This window comes from Cyprinodon tularosa, unplaced genomic scaffold, assembly GCF_016077235.1.
Source record: "Cyprinodon tularosa strain WSP-4 unplaced genomic scaffold, ASM1607723v1 ctg192, whole genome shotgun sequence".
Lineage (NCBI taxonomy): Eukaryota > Metazoa > Chordata > Actinopteri > Cyprinodontiformes > Cyprinodontidae > Cyprinodon > Cyprinodon tularosa.
The window spans coordinates 620,559-638,109 of NW_024038688.1; positions in this window are offsets into that span (position 1 = coordinate 620,559).

Here is a 17,551-nt window from a genome sequence, read left to right on the forward strand (position 1 = left end):
GAATTTTAAAGTGAATTACGTTGTAGTTTCAGAATACAAACTGTGTCTCTGGACAATAATGTGAATAGGTGGATTCAAATGTTTATACTGAAATAATAAAAATGTCAAAAATACATTAAGATTTGGAAAAGACCACATTATGACTGTCCAAGATTATGTCGCCCCAAAATGTTGCTCTATGAGCCAAAAAAATGAATGACAAGCCAATAAACAGAGCTAAAAATGTTAGATATTACCTACATGAATATTAAAACACCAGTAATAGGAAATGAAAGCAAAATTTGATAAAAAAATTCAAACAAATGACTTAAGACCTGTTTTTGTAATTGACAATCTGAGGGGATGATAGCATCACCACCGCTTTCCCTGCCAGGCCAGAGTCAATATAAAAACGACAGATTTATTCTTCAGTTCATTCACTGTTTAAACCATCAAGCCAGTCTCAATCAAACTTATTTGATGTTATAATGTTGCTTTGAATAAAAATTATATTTCAGAGGGATCTAACATTTAGAAGTGCAAAGTTGACACTCAGTAAAAACGTAATAACTTCAACTTAAGTTTTATGACCAAAGATTAAAGGGCCTGACCCTCATGGTCAGAGTTATTGTTAGCAAAGCAGACAGAAGACAGAATTGAGTTTTTAATTTATGAAAGTCAGGATAAATAAATTAACATATGATAATGTTTGTGATCAGCAGCTCCTTCCTAATTTTCATTTTCATTTAAATGTTGGAAATTCACCCTGTACAAACTAAGGTTTTTCAAAATTATTCAAAATCTACGACAAAATCACAACCAGTAGAATAAAAGTTCCTGAACAAGGCTCTACAGGCTGTTGGGTCACTGTGGGAAAGATTTAATGTTTGTTGTTCTTCTGAGGCTGGTAATTTCTCAAGACTTGCTGAGGTTAAAATAATGTTCTTTAAAGCTTAAAGAGCCATTTTTTAGACATTAACTAATATTCTGTTATTGAAGTTGGATGAAAATCGTTTCAAAACAAAAGCATGTTTCTCTTCATACGTACACTCAGGTCTGAGTGGAGCAGGAGGTGGAGGAGTTGGCTTGAAGCAGGTGTAGGACACTTCCAGGTACCTGGTCTGCTCCAGACACGGATATGTCCCGAATACTCGCTCGGTGACGGGAAGTTCGCAGGACCTTTTGTTCTTACAGCTGCAGAAAAGCAAAATAGAGGCAATTAATCTCATCACGTCTACAATAACTACAGTACCCATAATCCCCAGCTGTTGGTTCAACAGCAGTGAGCTGGTTTGATCTGAGGACAGAGAAGCTTCAAACTGATCCACAGATGAAACAGGTAAATGAATTTAAACCTTTTAGATTTAAATTTTAAACCTTCAAACTCAGAAACAAAGTCCAGTAGATTGTTTTATAACTTTTTTAGAATGATGAATTTAAACCATTGCAGTTTGGTAGTTGTTAGACAGATGCATTTTGGGATTTGTAGTTATTTGGCTAGCAGAGTTTTTTGGTAGGTTGATGCAAAATTCCTTTTTTACTTGGAATATGTGACCAGGTTTGTCAGACTGTAGCGGAAAACTAGATTCTTTTTTCCGTGTAACTCTATGAATGATGACCGAATGTGGATTTTTCTTTTCCCCTCAGTATTAGAACTGGTTTAACCACAGCAGTGTCCTTACAGATCCTCCACCACCATCTCAGCCCAGGGGAAGGAGCAGTAGTTGTCCGGTCCATCATCAGGATAGCGCTTTCCCTCCCCGCACCTCGTCCCGATGCCCACCTTGTACAGGATGTGGTTCACTATGATCTTATGGTCGAAATCTGGAGGAGAAAAAAAATTATTTTTGGAAAATCTGCCATTGTTGATGAGAATTTAGTTTGATCTGCTTCAGCTAAAATGAAAGATCTATTAGAACTTTCCAATTAGCTGAAATTGAGATAAAGCCGCTAAAGTAGCTCCAGTTGCTATAATACAGTAGTTCTTCTTGAACATGGAAAGTACTCCTGGTTCAGTGGTCTGTGTGTTTTTATTTAAAGCTTCTCTGTCAGGAATCCAGTTTGTGTGGTCTGTTTTTGTGTTTCCTTTCCTCCTCCACCAGGTGGTGCTCCGTCCTCATTGGGCCTCCTCGCACACCTGCAGCTCATTGCCTCATTACCTGTGGAGTGTTCTTAAGCTGCTGACTGCCACTACCTCGACGCCAGAGTGTTTGCCAATACTGAGTACTCTAGCCATGCTTAGATTAGCAGAGTCTAACCTGAGTTTTTGTTTTGCCAGTTTTGGGTTCTCTAGCCAAGCTGAGTCAAACTGAGTTTTTGTCTTTGCCTCTCGGCAGGAAGTCATCCTGCAAACTGGATTTTTTTGGACCATCTCTCTCTGGAAGGATAAACTGAGCTTCTAACTGAGCTGGGGTTCCAAACAGGAGTTTTGGATCCATTTTCCTCAAGACAATCACTGGAAGATCCCACACAGACTGGATTCAATAAAGTCACCCTTTTTTTCTGGAAACGTGAGTCTGCAACCTATTCCTCCTCTTCAAGTCAAAGAATCTAATTTCCCACTGAGCCTGAACTAACTGCAGTGTCTTCCCCTCACTTTCCAGTTCCGCTTTGACAGTGTTCAGAGCAGCACTGGACTCGTCTCAATATTCTAAATAAACCTGTTAAACTTTTCCCTGGTCTCTATGTTTGGTCTTCTGCATTTTGAGTCAGACCTTTAAATAAATCATGACAGAACTCTCTGGCGACAAGGTAGTGGCAGTCAGCAGCTTAAGAGCACTCCACAGGTAATGAGGCAACGAGCTGCAGGTGTGCAGGGAGGCCTAATGAGGACGGGGCACCACCTGGTGGAGGAGGAAAGGAAACACAAAAACAGACCACACAAACTGGATTCCTGACATTCTCAGGTTTTTTTTAACCTGCAGCTGGGTGTGGCAGGTGTCTGCTTACAGGCTTCAGGTCCTGCTGCTGTTTTCTTCTTGTTTAATGTTAGTCATTCCTTTCAGCCGTCACTAAATGTTTGCTCAGGTGGAGGAAAAGATGAAAAGTTAATGAATACGCATTTTCCCAGTGTTTCTGACATGCTTTACTTTTTCCTTTTTGTCATTTTGCCTGATTAATAGAATTTACTATGCATTTTATGTATTATATCTGACGGATTTAATGTTCGGGGCATATTTTTGGATCTGAATTGGACCCAATGGTCATGTAAATTGTCCTGTTTAGTAAAATGACAGATGAATGATTTTGCTTGTGGGATCTGTGGTAAAAAATAAACTTCAGACTTTAACAGCTGCTTTAATAATTTTAGTCTTTAATTGATTAAAAACTTCATTTAGAACAGATTTAAAGTTTGTTGCACAGAGAAACGATGAGCAAATAAAATAGGAGAAAAGAAAGCTGCTATGAAGCAAAACACCAGCAAAGTTTCTTTTTATCTTTGTTATTTATTTTTATTGTATTTATCTATAAATCAAATGCTTACCTCTTGATTTAAAATGCTAAATATACTATTACTCTCATCAATATTATGCTAGGAGGAGTTTTTATTTATTTCTGTTTTAATTTGGAAAAGAACATTATGGCTTTAATTTACTCTTTTAACCCTGGATTTATTCTGTTAAACTCCTCCCTAAAGCACAATTCAAACCTGTATAAATAATTGTAAAGTAGAACAATAAAAGTTATGTCTCTTACCACATACAATGTGAGCTGTGTCATTGTGACACGCATAGACGACGTCACCCTCTGTAAAATAAAACAAAACAAAAACAGGTCAGACTGCAAACAGCACCGATGGCCTTCAGCTCCTGACCCGGTGACCCCAGCAGAACCTTTGGCCAACATCAAAGAAAACTACAGCGAAATGAAATAAGAACTGTGAAATAAGAAAACAAAAATGTGTTTACAACATTAAAATCTGCAAAAAATACATTTTCCTAATTCATATTTTCAGTTTTGGATTATTGATAAGATTGTTTGAAATGTTTCTATTGATCTAGAAGAAATGTCATTTAGCAAACTGGTGTTTCAGTAACAGTATCATTTGAGAGGAGAAAGTAAAAATTAAACAATTTAAAAGAATATACAATAAAGTGTTTGAGAAGGCTGCCATAGCCAATTCGGCCACTAGATAGCAGTCTATTTACAATTGCTCAAGAAAATAAAATACCTGAAATAAATAAACAAAATAAAATTTAAGTATTTCTCGATTTACAGACTTTTTTATATTTAAAGTTGTATTTATTTTTTCTGTTCTTCTACTCAGATACAGTCTGTTTGATGTATTTCTATATTCTATTCCATCAAAATTGGTCATAATAAAGATGATAAAAAGCTAATAAATAAAAAAAACAGCAAAATTTGAAAATGATCACAATTTTAAATGGAAACATGTTTTCTCTATTCTCGTATTTTTTCTAAAATGCTGACAAAATTTTACATTAGAGGCATTTAAATCTCATCATTATTCAAATAATCATCAGAATAAAACAAACTCCCCTTTAAACCTGCTGCTCTGTGTTTTCATTGTTTAAATCAGAAAAAAAGTTAAAGCACTATAGGATGCAGAACAACTCACCAACAGCTGGGGTGAGATACCAAGCTGCAGCCAGCACTGAAAAAAGATTAGATCAAGTCAGACCTCAGAGACACTTTCTGAAAAACATGTCAACCATCAGTCAGTTGTAGTTTATCGGCGTATAAACATGAAAACAGAAGCATGCAGTTTTTTTCATAGATGTAAACATCTAGATAAGATAAAAGCTGCATAATTATGTAAAAGTTAATAAAATGCATTTTAAGGAAAAACTAACTTTTGAGGTTCTTTGATGATTTATAAAATCAGTCATCATATGTAGCACAATATAATTATTGGTGTAAAACACAGAGGGACTGACAGAGCAGAGGAGATACTCACAGCTGAAGGCGACCAGCCTCAGAGGGACCATGTTGGCGTCTCTTTGCCTTCTCTATTGTCCTCCACCTGCAAACACTAACAGTGAATGCTTCATCTGGATGCTCACCTATTTATGTTTCCATCCTGCAGGCAGACATGCAGACGCCTGTCCTGCCTCTGCAGGCATGCAGGGCCTCCCATCTCAGACGTGATGGATGTGTGAGAGCTGCAGGAGAGGCGACTATAAATCCACAGGTTCCTAAAGCTGAACGGCTTTAAGTCTCATCTGCCTCTCATTAGGGAGCTAAAAAACATCTGGATGCAAAACCAGAGGTGCAGACTGTGGAGCTAACAAGCATAAAGTAGCTGGTTTGTTTACTCATTGGTGCACAAACAACCTGGACTTTAATTTGGTTAAAAACAGACTGTGATCCACAAAGAATGATCCAGACCTTCAGGGCACAAACTTCTTAAAGACACTTCATGACTGATGTTCTGTAAACATCTGAGCTTTAATTACAGAAGTTTCCCCTGGAGCTCCAGGCTGCCTATGACATATTTATCATATTTTGCCAGATATTTAATCAGTTTTTCATCCAGCATCGTTGAACCTTATAACTTTATTACATATCTCCCTTTGACTTCACTGCATGGGACCTAAACGTTAATTCTAATCTAAATAAATAAACAAATAATTATTTAGTTTCATTAAACAGCTCCTTTAAAATATTCCTAAAAATGATTAACAGATTTATATTTATTTGTATCTTCTTGTTGACTATCAGAGCACCACAGGGCGAGTTTATGGCTCAGAGGAAACACTATCACACCTGAAATCCCAAAAATACAAAAGATCATTAGGAAGATCCTCTAAAATCCAGCTGTCTAAAAAAAAAAACTTTAATGCAAGATGATCAAATTTATCACACTTAGCCTTAAACGTTTTAATATAAAGTCCAATGATGTCCCTGCTGCTTTGTTAGTTAATCTGAAACACCTCGCTTTTCAACAATTCATTATGTGAAGTATGATAAAGTATTTAAAAAACTATAAAATCTCCTAAATGTCTAGATTTCTGCAATGTTTTTAGTTAAATTCTTATTTTAAACAGGTGCTGCTGATTTAGTAAATCTGTGTCATCAAAATGTGGAACAGTAGTCTAAAGGTGAGAAATGAGAAGTGTTGGAGGTCAATTTAAAGTGAGCTTCTGCTGATTTTACAGAGGTGACATAAGAGACATAACGAATGGTCCTAGCATGCACAGAGTAAAACGACTCCCGAGGCCCTGACATACCACAGTACATCTTGGCATGTTATAACTCATAAAATAAAGGAATGCAGCAGGTTGAACTGACATGATGGATTTTCATGGAGAATATTTTCAAAGAAAAATTAAGACACTTAGCGGCTAAATGACCCATCAGAGTTTCAACCTGAACCTGCCGTTCTATCAGTCAGGCTGCAGCTCTCAGATCGTTGTGTAAACAAACCTTAGACTAACCTTTCCACATTGTCTGTTTCTTCTTCAGAGACAGAATAGAATACAGCATCAAATCAATATAATTATATATATATATATATAATTATATATATTATAATAATAATATATTCAAGGAGGAAAGACAGTTGGATTTAACAAAATATTTATTAAAGACAGAACTACAGAGAACAGCATTGGCAACTAAGGCAGGACCCTCTGCAGGAGGAGAACACAGGTTAGTGACCAAGTCTATCTGGCGGAGGATGATAATGAACGTGTGAGTCACTAACCTGGTTTTAAAGTTCAGTCCGTGCCCCGAAGATAAGGGGGGTTGCAGCCGGTTGGGTGCCATTTAGATGTGTTGGGCACTGCCCAGAGAGTCCCAGGTGCTGGTGTCTTGGAGGTTGGAGGGTAGGAAGGAGATCAGGACCAAGCAGATGAAGAAAGGCAGGATAATCCAGAGGGCGAAGCCAAAGCTGGTGAGGTCTGAAGAGGTGCCGAAGGGAAATCCAAAAAAGAGTTGGGGGACAGTTCCAGGTTCAGTTAAAAGACAGGCAGAAATCCAGCAGGTATCCGAAGACAGGTCAGGAAAACAGATCCGAAGGGGGACAGGCTGGCTCAGAGGGGGACAGGCTGGGTCAGAGGGGGACAGGCTGGGTCAGAGGGGGAAAGGCTGGGTCGGAGGGGGACAGGCTGGCTCAGAGGGGGAAAGTCTGGGTCAGAGGGGGACAGACTGGGTCAGAGGGGGGTAGGCTGGCTCACAGGTCCAACGGCAGAACGGGTCAAGATCATGTAATCAGAACACAGGGACGCTAGAGTACGCTCACCACAGTCTTAAATAATCTGGTGACTGATTGTGACTGATGACTGGCCTGAAGGCTGGTTAAATAGAGGCTGAAGCAGGTAGATCAGACGAGTGGTAATGAGTACTGGGTGCAGATAGGCAGGTGAATGAAATGAGTAATTAGATCAGTCATCAGTGGCAACATCATGACAGATCTACTGTTTGCTTATCCCTCTGTCCTTCTCTGAGTTTTATTTTCCTGTGCTACTTAGGAGGGCCAAAGGTAATGGCTCTGCTCATCACCAAATACATCTACCATGAAAACTTTACTTTTTTCTTCCTGTTCTCCATCCATCCATCCTTACTTTAAGGTTTTTTGGTTTCAGTTTCCTGCTTTGCCAATATGGCTCTGGGAATGGATGTCCTAGAACAAGCTGACAGCCAAACAGCTTTGCTTTCACAAGCAGACAATTATCTGTTGCCATACGGTTTCGCTTGATACTTATATTGATAATTGTTTAGGGAGTAAAATTAAATACAACGGAGGTGAGAAAGAAAGAGGTGAGAAAGAGAGAGGGTTTAAGAACTAAGTGGAGAGAGAGCGACAGAAAAGAGTGCATGAAAAGTGACAGAATATAACACATAATAGCAAAAGTAGACAAAACGGAAGATGCATAGTTACTGCTAGAAGTCCGCTTCCACACCTGTATGAGGTGTGAGGGAAAGAAAACAGGGAAACTAACACCCCAAAAAGAAGAAAACATACAACCAAAGTAAACAAAAAAAAGCTTCCAGGGCAGCTAGTATCCCATAGATTCCTCTGTGTTTGGAAGGCAAAACCTATGATTATGACACAATATTATTCAGGGTGGTATATACCTGTAGCTGCAGCTTAGTATTTAGTATTAGTGTGTATCTGTGAACTCCTGGAACCAAACTCCATGGTATGTGTACATGAGCATGCTAGTGTATAAAGGATTTACAAAGCTTCCTCAGGAGAAATATCAACAGGAGGTGTGGGTGGCCCCAGACTCACCCTTTAGTGCCTCAGGATCAATAAGGAGGCGACATGAGCCCCAGATATCCAAAGGCACCCCAGATCACTGTGACACAAGGAGGGCAGACATAGAAATGGCTGCACCCACCAGAGAAGGGCAGACAAGAATACACGGAGCCGGACCCCTGAGGGGCCTAACCCCAAAGTGGCCAAGTTACTGAGGGACCCGACAACAGAGGCCATGGGGCTGAGGTTGTAAGGGGACGTGCAGTGAGCCCATGGGCTCCGCCGGCGACCAGTCATGCTAAAGGCAGACATGGATGAGAGCCCAGGTGTCCAAAAAGCCAGGGTCACCTGGGCTGTTATCCGGGTCCCCAACCACTAGTGAGGACCCCACAGGGCTAGTAAGCAAGGAGGCCGAGTTCCATCCATGAAACAGCACCCACTGAAGTACCCCACCTAGAGAACCATGAGCGTGCCAGGAGGCACAGGCACCTGTCACTGGGGGGGGAGCACGAGAAGGTGGAGGAAGCAGGCCCTTCTCATACTTGGGGCCTAGGATGTCCAGTGGGTGGGGAAGGGGCAGGCAAACATCCAACCTGACAAGTAGAAAGAAACAACTTCACATTCATCCAGTCACATTCACACAATCCCAGCTTTACACCCACACAGACATATAGAAGCACCTAATGGAGATGCACACAGGGGCAGACACTAAACATATTCTTACACTCTTCATACGCATACTATCCTCCCTGCTCTGGGGAACAATCCTCTAAGGGGAAACAGGCCCACAGATCCAGGAAGATGCTGAAAATACCAGAGAGAAAGATTGACATACAGTATATCGTAATAATCAAAAATGGACAAATATACATAGTAGTACATGACTGGGCCCTTTTAAGCTACCAATAATTACATACAATCACACACACATTTTTTCCCCTAGCTTGCCACAGCCTGTTCTCTTGGAGGAATCTACTTAATGGTTTTTCTACATCCTGACATAATCATCATCTTTGACAGAGGTTTGCTGTTATTTCAACAAGTTAATAAAAGTTAATCAAAGAAGCAGACGCTGGAAAAACCACATCTGTTCTTTACTGTTACAAACTAAATATTTTACTTCAAGTTTTCTCCAGAATATTTTCTAACTATAAAAGAAAGAAAAAAGTCATACTATTTAATCCTTTATAACAGTAAGTGCTTTTAAATCTGATTAAGGGAAAAAATCAGCTAAATTGAAAATCATTTTACTTAGACCTGAGGAATCAGTATTAATTACAGTATATAACAGAATATTAAAAAGTATACAGTTGGCTGAAATGATGCAGCTATGTTTATCTATAAAGTAATCAATAAACTGTTGATTACTTTTAGAATATGCTGAGCTATCAGCATTCAGAGGTTATTGGATCAGACTGAAACTGGTGGTGATCCAGATGTGGTTCTGGGTCCAGCAGGTAGAATAGAAAAGATCATGGAGAAAGCTGCGTGTCTGTCAAGCTTAGAGCAACCAGACCAATGGAAAATTGCCTGTACTTTATAGCACAGTCCGTCATTCACCCATAGACCGACGGTGGCCAGCTACATTATAGCCACAGCTGCCCTGGGCTCACTGACTGGCTGCCGTTCACAGGCACCACTCGCCCTCTGACCACCATCAGTAGGCGACGTGGGTGAAGTTTCTTCCTAAAAAATAAAGGTTGCAAGGTAAACTCATACATCTGACGCCACTTTCGCCCCTGCAAAAGATTTTATTTATAAGTGGAATTTTGCCATTTTTTTTTCAATGAGACTCTAAATCAGGCAGTAAATCAACAGGCTCTACATCAATAAAAATAACTGTGATAACCCGGAACTGGCCTTCATTAGCGGGCATCGAAGGTTGGATACCTTAGATCAGGGGTGTCAAACTCATTTTCTCTGAGGGCCACATCAGCGTAATTGCTGTCCTTAAAGGGCCAGATGTAACTTATAAATGTAACTAAATGTAATTGAATGTAATGTAAAATAAATGTAACTACTCCTTAATGTTAAATAACTCATTATTTATTATAACTTATTCAAGTGACAATTACAGTTGCATAGAAAACATATGCTTGCTTGTTGCTCTAACACACGTGTCACACAGCCGCTTCCTACCCAGTCCTCCTCATCGGTCACTCCCCCTCCAACTGAATCACTATCATTTTGAAGCATTTCTAAAGCCTGTATCACTGTTAGGTTTCTTCTGAACGCCACTTTTTCCATATTAGCCAAAAAGTTCTAGGTAGAATGTTGGTTTCTAGGCAACGGTACCAAACGTCAATCAACCGCGGGAAGAATTTACAATGCAACTAATAGAGCCGTCAAAATGATGGTTGCGGGGGATCGAGGTAGAATTAACCATATTTATTTAGTACGTTTTAATTTTATTAAAAAAACTAAGTGAAATGTAGGAAATATACACTATATTGCCAAAAGTATTTGCTCACCCATCCAAATTATTGGAATCAGGTGTTCCAATCACTTCCATGGCCACAGGTGTATAAATTCAAGCACCTAGGCATGCAGACTGTTTTTACAAACATTTGTGAAAGAATGGGTCGCTCTCAGGAGCTCAGTGAATTCCAGCGTGGAACTGTGATAGGATGCCACCTGTGCAACAAATCCAGTCGTGAAATTTCCTCGCTCCTAAATATTCCACAGTCAACTGTCAGCTGTATTATAAGAAAATGGAAGTGTTTGGGAACGACAGCAACTCAGCCACGAAGTGGTAGGCCACGTAAACTGACGGAGCGGGGTCAGCGGATGCTGAAGCGCATAGTGCGAAGAGGTCGCCAACTTTCTGCAGAGTCAATCACTACAGACCTCCAAACTTCATGTGGCCTTCAGATTAGCTCAAGAACAGTGCGCAGAGAGCTTCATGGAATGGGTTTCCATGGTCGAGCAGCTGCATCCAAGCCATACATCACCAAGTGCAATGCAAAGCGTCGGATGCGGTGGTGTAAAGCACGCCGCCACTGGACTCTAGAGCAGTGGAGACGCGTTCTCTGGAGTGACGAATCGCGCTTCTCCATCTGGCAATCTGATGGACGGGTCTGGGTTTGGCGGTTGCCAGGAGAACGGTACTTGTCTGACTGCATTGTGCCAAGTGTAAAGTTTGGTGGAGGGGGGATTATGGTGTGGGGTTGTTTTTCAGGAGCTGGGCTTGGCCCCTTAGTTCCAGTGAAAGGAACTCTGAATGCTTCAGCATACCAAGACATTTTGGACAATTCCATGCTCCCAACTTTGTGGGAACAGTTTGGAGCTGGCCCCTTCCTCTTCCAACATGACTGTGCACCAGTGCACAAAGCAAGGTCCATAAAGACATGGATGACAGAGTCTGGTGTGGATGAACTTGACTGGCCTGCACAGAGTCCTGACCTCAACCCAATAGAACACCTTTGGGATGAATTAGAGCGGAGACTGAGAGCCAGGCCTTCTCGTCCAACATCAGTGTGCGACCTCACAAATGCGCTTCTGGAAGAATGGTCAAAAATTCCCATAAACACACTCCTAAACCTTGTGGACAGCCTTCCCAGAAGAGTTGAAGCTGTTCTAGCTGCAAAGGGTGGACCGACGTCATTTTGAACCCTATGGATTAGGAACGGGATGTCACTTAAGCTCATATGTGAGTCAAGGCAGGTGAGCAAATACTTTTGGCAATATAGTGTAGAAACAGGAAAAGTCAGTTAACATGAGCTATTTAATTTTAAATATAGTTCTTTCCCTTTAAAATCTCAGAACCATCAAAATGACGGCTGTGGGAGTTCTAGCGGGCCACATAAAATGACATGGCGGGCCACATCTGGCCCGCGGGCCTTGAGTTTGACACATGTGCCTTAGATTCTCCTGGGTGTTATGGAAACAGATGTTCTGCTTACCTTATCGGTGTCATGAGTTTCCTAACAACGTTCTTGTCTCCCTCCCTGTGTCTGATTGGCCGTGTCTCAGCAATTAACTTTTTCTGTTTTTAAATTGCTTCCAAGAAGGATTTAGTTAAATCTGAACAAACATTTAAATTGATGCTGCAGCTATTTTTTGTGAGCTAATTTAAAGCAAATGCTGCTAAATGAAATGTAAAATGAATAACTGAAGCATCAATATATTACCAGGTTAGCACCCGTTGGGGTTGGCCTCTAGATCTGCAAAAAAGAAAAAAGAAAAATAAAAAAAAACACACAAAACAGAACAAGAATGCCACAATAACATAGGCTATATGCAGAAATAGTAATAATAATTATAATGATTATAACATCCATGAGAAGACGGCAACATAATGTATATATGGAGATACATTTAGTGGCAACTGCACCCCTTTTAAAGGTTTATTTGGCACCTGAATGCCTCTTCGACCTAAAAGACATAGAATAACTTCATGAGTCCTTCTTATCCTTGTTTGATCTAAAACTCTGTATCAGTAACCGAAGGTCAGTGAGAAATTAAATCTGAGAGATAAGACAACATTGTGTAAGTTTATAGTTGTGATATAACTAAAGTTTGTTTGTGATTATGTTCTTTAAATGTATGATAAACAGAACTCACTGACTAAGCAAAAATATTTAAACTGTGTTCGCAGGTAAAGTCATGATGGGAAAAGCCTTTTAGGTCCTTGCAGTAGAAAAGATAATGTTGAAAAGGTGGTTTGTAGGTTTTTTTCCAGCTTGATGAAAGTGTGAAAAAACTTCTCACTGTTACTGAACTTCAATCAACTTAAATGGGATTTTATTCTGGAATTAACAGGTAAGACTTTTCATTTTATCTCTCATTTCCTTTATTCAATCAGATTAAAACCACACTGAGATCCAGATGTTATTTTCAAGGCGAACCTGGGAAGAAATGAATAAATCAAACATTTTTAAAAGACATTTATGCCCCTTAATTAATTTAAATCTAAAAGAAAAACACAGTTTAATGGCATAGTCACTGATTCTGAATCCATGTTTCTGATTTTTAAGAATAATTGAACATGATTACAAAGAATTGAGGCCAGTTCAGTTCAGACTAGAGATAATTCCCTGCTGTGGAAGTAGTAACTGAATGCTTGTTTCCCTTTTTATATCCAGAAACATGAAACAAGCAACAGGCAAATGTTAGAGGATTTAAGTAATATAGAGCTAGGCCAACCAGAGTTTAATGAATCAAGTAATGAAATGTCGGCAGCCTCTAGCAAACCACAAAGCACAGAGACAAACAGAATTTAATGACGGAAGACATTTAATCAAAACATTCTTTTTCACATTTGCTTAGAGATCAAAATGTTATGTTTATTTGGGAATCAATGGTCAAATTAAACATTGTTTAGGAGACACAGCATTATGAAGGGTCAGTCTCATGCAAATAAAATAACAAAACATACCAATATTTTAGCCTAGCAGCCTTTACTCTGCATTCTCAAAGAAAGTCAGCATGTTCAAAAGTTTTATAGAACAATGCAGATAAGTTATTTTCACAGATTAGAAAAATATTTGAGATAAGGGCAGTGATTCACAAACAGCCACAAAACAAAAGGTGTAATAATCCTCACGTTAAAACTTAAACTATAGTCGAATTAAATTGTAATTAAAGAATGTCAAATATGTTTACACATCTTTAAATATTAGAGTTTTTCTTGTCCGTTTTATATTGCTACTCACCATATTTTGGCTAAATTAGGTTGATTTCTTTGTTTGTTCAGCTGCTCCTTCCGTTGGATCCCATCTTTTCCAGAAACAGCCCATCATGGATGAAACGGCTGGTGAGTCCAACCACATTCAGACTGACAGAAAGTTAGTGCGTACAAAAAGATCATAAAAACTTGGGTCTTCTTAGATTTCACTGCTCATGTAACCAAATCTAAGAGGTGTTACATTATGGCTACCTGCCAAAAAAACTGCAGGTCGTAATTTTGATGCCAAGCAGCCGTTATTACCATATAAAGTACCCTGGAATGTCTGCTGTGGTGTCTGATGCCAAGAGTGTATACCACAGTACCTTTAAATATTGGAAGTTGGGAGGCAATGGCTCCATAGATGGACTTATTTGGCCAGCACATGAAATAGATGGAAATCTGAGGCCAAAGCAGCAACTTAAACTGGTTGCTGTGTTTCTCATACTTTTATTGAACCCTTTTTATCTTTTAGCAGGAGCTCTATGATCCAGAAGAAGGTCAGATTAATCAGGAAACACTGCCTCTATGAAAAGGTGTTAAAGTAGATGATGAAAGTACCATGCACATGGACAGCAGAATGTTACTGATACCATCACTCTGCCTCCAAACACAGCCATCCCAGTGAGCTTGAATCATCTGGCCAGATCACCCTCTTCCATTGATCTCTGTTATTTCTTTCAGTAAAGAATTAAAGTTAGCTTAGCTAGAAGGTGTCCTACTCCACCTCTGCTTCTGATTTGCAGAGTCCAGTGTCCCTGACTTGGTATGAAAATACATAAACACCTGTAATGCATTTGAACTACCTAACAGAAAACTGTACCTTTCTGTTTTCTCTCCCTCAGTTATTTATGATGTACCTGGCGCGTTCCAAAGAAAAATCAAAGATCTGCAGGTCAACTGTAAGTCATTCTGATGTGCCATGTCTACATTGCCCCGGAGTTTTAAATGCATTGCTGCCCATTCTGCAGAGGATTCATTTGCATGGGAGAGTTGGTTTTTAATCTGCAGTGCTGAATAGTTGAGAGCATGACCCTTACAGGTTGTCAAACCATTAAATAGTTACCGTCACACACTTATTTTCTCTAAAGGATAGTTTAGTAATGAATTATTGTCATGATATGAGGACATCCTTTTCTGGGAGGAAATTTGGAGCACTTCAAGCACATATTTAACAAACCCCCTTTCTTTCCCCCTTATATATATATATATATATATATATATATATATATATATATATATATATATATATATATATATATATCATTCCATATATATATATATATATATATATATATATATATATATATATATATATATATATCATTCCATATATATATATATATATATATATATATATATATCACCATTTAACCGATCAGCCTTTAATCTGTAACGGTATTCTGTTAACGTCCCACCACTGACACTGATAGCCATGTTGGATGTTTCACCCACTTTACATTTAATTTTTAAGACAGAGATTTAGAGTTAACTGCTTATCAAAAACCTGGAAAACCTTTAATGAGGGGCTCCTCTGATGTTTCACCAGACCAGTCTGTGGTGCACCAACATCACATGGCCAGTGTTTGGCGCTGGCCAATTGATGAAGTTGAAAAATTGGTGTCAGTGATTAGTGTAAACATCTACAGAAAGTCTCTGAAATGTTAACCACTATATCTCAAAGACACAAATGGACATTTCTTTCTTTCTTTGTATTTCAGTGACTCAGCTGAGGTTGGTTCTGATGGGGAACAGTTGGTCTTCCAGAAGTTTGCTTGGAAACTTTCTTCTGGGACAAAGCAGGTTCGACACGGAGGCAGAACCAGAATCATGCCAGAGTTTCAGAGGAAGGTTGATGGGGAAAGACCTGGTCGTCATAAACACCCCGAATCTACTGGTCAACATCTCCCGGTACAAACTTATAGAACACATAGAAGACTTCATGAGGCGTTCTGCCCCTGGACCTAATTTGTTTCTGCTTGTTCTACAACCTGAACGCTTTGTGGAGGAACAAAAAGACAGGCTCTGCAGAATCCTTGAATATGTCAGTGATCGATCCTTTGACCACTCACTGGTTCTAATAACACCTAAAGATGTTCCTGGAGATAAATACATCAGTCTGACCCCCTTAAATGCCATGGTGAAGGAGTGCAGAGGTGAGTTTCTGTGGAAGAGGTCCACTGAACTGTCAGAGCTCCTGGTGTTTTTGGAGAAAACTCTGAGAGAGAATGAAGGACAACATGTCAGCTGTGACAAATTCCAGGAGCCTACAACATCTTATCCCCAGGCTGCTGGTGAGTGTTTTTGGCGTTGCTTGCTAAATTGAGCAAGCCTCATTATAAATGTTTCCTTTTGAGTGCATAGGGAGTTCAGAACCTCAAAGTTTGGCTCAGATTTAAAGTTGATAGCAACACATTTAAGTTTTCCTGGCCAGGGAGTGGCACACTTGCAGTCACCCGCTCCTGTTTTCTACTGTTTTACAGCTGGTTGTCAGGTCCACTATCACTAATACCAGTTCTAATGTTCATTAGCATTAGCAAACCTTTAAACCATCCACATTATAAAGGTGGACAAACAAGATGATTTTTCTTGATCGTAGCTAACCTTGGTTTACGGCTTGAGTCTAAAAAATGTAATGCTGATGCAAAAAGCTAATTCTCAGTTCAATCACAGCTAGCCAGACTGCCTTACTCACACTTAAGTTGGTTTAATTAGGCTCAGAGTGAGCAGTCTAAAACTTACACTACTAATTACAGCAGTTTATGCTTCTGCCAGAACCAAAATCTTTTCTGTGACCATGACAGTCTATATTGCAACTGCAGCAAAGAAGCAAAGATTTAATGTTACCGTTCATTATGTCCAAAATAACCAACTGCTGTGAGCATTTTTTCTTTATTAAAAAAATACTTTTTTTCATGACATCAATTGTTATCAATTTGGCACCTACCCGTTTCGGTTGACATGCCCTGGTCCTGTCTTGGAAATAGGTGTACTGCTGATAAAAAAACTTGAAGTAGTTTAAGTAACCATTATATAATATAGTGTGAATGGGAGTGTGCATGTGATTGGTTTTTTGTGTTGTTTATTTAAGAGCGGGTTCGGTTTTTCATGGCACCCCCATTCTCATTCCCAATTGAGTTGTATTAGAGGAACTGTGGATCCAGAGCAGGAGCAGGGAAAAGGGTGGGAGATATTCAGTCTTTTCCATTAGTTAGTATTGGCAATGTGAGATCTTTATGAAACAAGTTAGAACTCCAGTCTCTCTCCCCCGAGCTTTCTGATGATAATAGAGAACATACATCTAAAGAAGGCTAGAAAACAGAAGTTAGGTCGATTAGCAGTCCTTTTGAACAATAGATTGTTTCATCTGGGGTATGTTAATGTGACGTTTGTGTCCAAAACCCAGATATTGAACTCATGACAGTTAGTCCATAATATATTACCAAAGTGTTCTTTTGGTAATAGTTTACGTTCCACTTTCTGCTGTTGCTGACACTATATATAGTTTCATCAGATTTCATTTTTGCTAAGTTACAAACACAACAATCAAATATATTTGTGGCAGTAAATTGTGATTTTAATCATACCTCAGCTCCTGTTACACTTTCAACATTCCACCAGTTTGTCAGGTCCTGTCAAAGGTAACTAAAAACTCATGTTGGTCCCTGTGAGCAAGCAGTTAAGCAGTTATCAGAACCCTCTGCAGTCTGCTTAACACTGTGGAGTTTGAGATAAAGTTGCCA